The sequence below is a fragment of the Chrysochloris asiatica genome, unplaced genomic scaffold (assembly GCF_000296735.1).
Source record: "Chrysochloris asiatica unplaced genomic scaffold, ChrAsi1.0 scaffold00125, whole genome shotgun sequence".
Taxonomy (NCBI): domain Eukaryota; kingdom Metazoa; phylum Chordata; class Mammalia; order Afrosoricida; family Chrysochloridae; genus Chrysochloris; species Chrysochloris asiatica.
In genome coordinates, this window is record NW_006408643.1 from 7,649,053 (window position 1) to 7,653,319 (window position 4,267).

A 4,267-nucleotide genomic window follows, 5' to 3' on the forward strand; every position below is an offset into this window, starting at 1 on the left:
ACAGCTTGCAGACATATGGGATTGTCCAAAAATATTGAGCTTAATCTATAAACCTGAAGCCCAAACTCCTGAAATCTTAAAACCAAACAATGTTGTTGGTCGAGTCAGTTTCTTTCGACTCATAGCCATCCTGTTTAACTTCCGGTGAATTTGACCCTCCATGTGGCTAACAGGAGGTTAACCCATTATACTATCAGGGCTCCTGAAACCAATGTTGTTGTTGTGAACTGCGATGGAGTCTGTACAGACTCATAGCCACTCAGTGTAAGGTCTCTGAGGAGCGAAACCCAGTTTACCTTCATCAGTAAAGAATGGCTGCCTAGAACCCGGGAACTTAGGTATGCTCTCTAAGAACTAACTCTGTGGGATCAAAGTGATAGCAGCCACTTGTAGGTACAACAAGAAGCTTAGGGGGCCGTGAAAAGGAGGGTGAGAAAGTTGCCCAACTCCAAAATTAACAGTGATGTCACTGAATTGTACATGCAGAAACTTTTGAATGCTTGTATGTTTTGCTGTGTGTATTTTCAACAACAACAAAAGTAAAATAAGTTAATATATGTAAACGTACACATGGGTGTTTAAGAAAAAAAGTGCTTGTGGCTAGGAAACCGGGCAGCAGTATTTCAAGCGGACGGCAGACAGCTGCCTCTCCCACCACCTTCATCCCTACTGTATGGGATGTGGGAGGTAAAAGGAATGAGATCTTTTCACCTGGATACTTTTTGCGAAAGGAGCTCTGGTAGCGTAGTGGTTACGAATCGGGCTGCTGACCTTAAGGTCAGCAGTCTGAAACTACCAGCTGCTCCGCAGGAGAAAGATGAGGCTTTCTGCTCCCGTAAAGATTTACACCCTTGGAAACCCTGTACAGGGTCGCTATGGGTCGGAACCGACTCGATGGCACTTAACAACAACCATCCTTAGACATTGTCCAGGATCCACTGGGAGGCAGAACCTCTGAGACAGGGGGTACCACTGACCACCAAAAGATTCTGTGTAACAACTTCTGACACCCTAGGACAACGCTGTCCACATTGAAATTCAGGAGGTGCTGAGGGATTGTGGGGCAAGAGTTAGGGGGTTGGGGGGACTCACAGGAGCTGGAGGGTTCCCCTGTTGGCACTGTCTTACCCATCAGGAGCTTATTCTGATGTATAATGTGATCCATCCACTTTTCCCCAAATAAAACAGCTTTCCTCCCCCTAGGCACTGCTGACCCAGAGACCAGATCATTCCTGGGGTGGGGCATCCCTGGCCTCGGCCCACTCAATGCCAGGTTGTTCAGACTTGGGGCCAAATCGGCCCAGGTGAGACGCTGGCCTGGGACAGAGGGGTCACCTAAGGGCACAGGCACAGGGGGTGAGGGACTGACTGTGATACCGGACTTCCTGCCCGACGGAGGCCCGGAGGTCTTTCACCAGGTCACTTTCTCCTCCTTCTCCTTCTAACTCAGGCTGCCGGAAGTGAACCAGCAGGCCTGCCAGGAGGCGAAAACGGAAAAACTTCCAACACTTGTGGTCTGCAAATGTGCCAGCCTGCTGCCTAGTGATGGTTGTTAGTGACCACCGTGTCCAATTCAACTCACGAGGCCCTCCCATGGGGATCCCTAAGCTATCGTTTTTTTTTATGGGAGCAGATCACTATGCCTTTCTGGCTCAGAATAGCTGGATGGGATCCTTCAGTTAGCAGCTGAGCGCTTAATGGCTGTGCCACCGGGGCTCCTTGGGACTTGCCTGGGGTCTAGAGAAATCAGATGATTCGGTGGCAGGGCCTTAATGAGAGGAAGTCCCCAAGGGTCCAGGGAAGGGTTGGAGGAGAGTTTCCTGGAGGGGGTACCAGCTGGGGAGAGACAGGGGAAGGGCATCAGGGTGGGGCATTAGGTCTGTGGGATTCTGGGAGTGCTGTGTGGGCAGAGAGGGAGTATGGATGCTGGAGTTTTAACCCAGGACCTATGAACACGGTGTCCCACACAGCAAGAAGACCCTGCGCAGATTGACCCTGGGAAGGGTCTTGATGTGGGTGGTGGCTCATGGGAGGCGGGAGGGTCAAAACACGTAAGGACGGTGATGCTCAACCTGTATTAATATCACAGGCGCAGAACCTGCAAGGTCTCCTGTTGTACGTAAACAGGGTCACTATGAGTCGGAACTGACTCTCAATCTTGGCTATTATTACCTTCCCACTATGAAGTCCTTAAGGAGCTCTGGTACCGTAGTGGTTACGAATCGGACTGGGAACCTCAAGGTCAGCAGTTCAAAACTACCAGCTGTTCCGCGGGAGAAAGATGAGGCTTTCTGCTCCCGTCAAGATTTACAGCCTCGGAAACCCTGTACAGGGTCGCTATGAGTCGGAAGTGACTCCACCGCACACAACAACAACAAATGAAGTCCTTGTTATTAAATGCTGTCTTATTGGTTCTGACTCATAGTGACCCTGGTAGGTTTGAGCCCACTTGTGGCTAGTGGTCCCGTGCTTATCCTACAGTGCCACACCAGGGGAGCCCTGTAGGTTAATGCGCTGGACTGCCAAATCTGTTTGAACCTCAAGGTCAGAGGTTCAAGCTCACTAGCCACTCCTTGGAAACCCTATACAGGGTTGCTATGGGTCAGAACAGACTTGACGGCACTTAACAGCAATTTAAAATAGAACAAAATGAAATAAAGTCAAATGAATAAATGAAATTATAATCAATAAAATAAATGTAAAGGAATAAAACAAATTTGATAAATAAAATAAAGTGAATGCTATAAAATAAATGAATAGAATGGAACAATTAAAATATAAAATAAAGAAAATAGAATAAATGAAAGAGATTGAAATGAAATAAGATTGGTACAGCAAGAAATAGATTCTCAAAAACAGGGAATCGAAGCAAATACTGTTGACTGATGTTGCACGGAGGCGAATGTAATCCTTGCAATGAAACCATGGTGTAAAACTAATGTTCTCCTATGTCACTCAATTCGCAATAAAAACTTAAAGAAAATAATTTGTTGTTGTTGTTGTTGTTAAGTGCCGTCGAGTCGGTTCCGACCCATAGCGACCCTGTACAGGGTTTCCGAGGGTGTAAATCCTTACAGGAGTAGAAAGCCTCATCTTTCTCCCGCGGAGCGGCTGGTAGTTTCGAACTACTGACCTTAAGGTTCGCAGCCCAATAGTAATAGATTTTTCCATGCCTCCAGAAGGAACCAGCCTTAAAAAAAAAAAAAATAGAATTAAGTAAACAAAAAGCCAAACCATTGACATCTGGCCTTTAGACTTCTAATTCCCAGAACTGTAAGAGAGTGCATTGCAGTGGGTTTGAACCACTGGCTTGGTGGTGGTGGTTACAGCAGCAACAAGACACCCAGACAAGGAGTGATGGAGCTTTCGGTATGTTGACGCGCATGCGCTTTGGACAAAGCTTATCCCGTGACTTTCGTTTTCACTTGATATAAATTATCCAGAGTTCCTGGGAGGTATGAATAGTTAAAACACATGGCTGCTGATCGGAAGGTTGGTGGTTTGAGTCCACCCACCAAAAAATCAGCTACTGCAAACCCTTGTGGAACACGGTTCTACTCTGACACACATGGGGGCGCCACGACTCTCCTTGCCCGCAACTGGTTGTTTCAACTTTATCTGAAAACGACAACTATGTACTGATCTCTCTGAACTTCATGGGGGTTCAGAAGCAGTTGACTTTGAAATGAAAATTTAAAAGGAAGATAACTGTGCAAGACGTTGTTAAGAGAATGGAAGACCAGCCACAGGCCGAGAGGAGACATTTGCAAAACTACATTTATGAGAAAGGACTCATATCCAAAATATGAAAAGGACAAGAACCGAGGATATGTCTATATATGTATTTGCATTATGCTACATATATATCCATAAATATAGTGGTGCATACAGGGGGTGGTTGTTGTTAAGTACCAGCGAGTCAGTTCTGACTCATAGCAACCCTGTGTTGGGTTTCCGAGGAACAGCTGGTGTGTTCGAACTGCCGACCTTGTGGTTCTCAGTTCAGTGCTGAGGCTACAGCACCACACCAGGAGTCCTTACAGGGGGTAAAGTTATGACTAACTTCTTAGCCATAACCAAACACCTCAAGGGAATGAGTTCCTGGGTGTGGGACTCCAACATCAACTGCCATACATCGTCTACAAGACAATGTTCTTTCTATACACTTCAGTGAGTAATGACTCAGGTCTCCAAAGCTTGTGATTGGCCATCTAAGGTGCAGCTACTGATGGCTTCCAGGCTGAAGGAAAGAAGACTAAAGAAAATC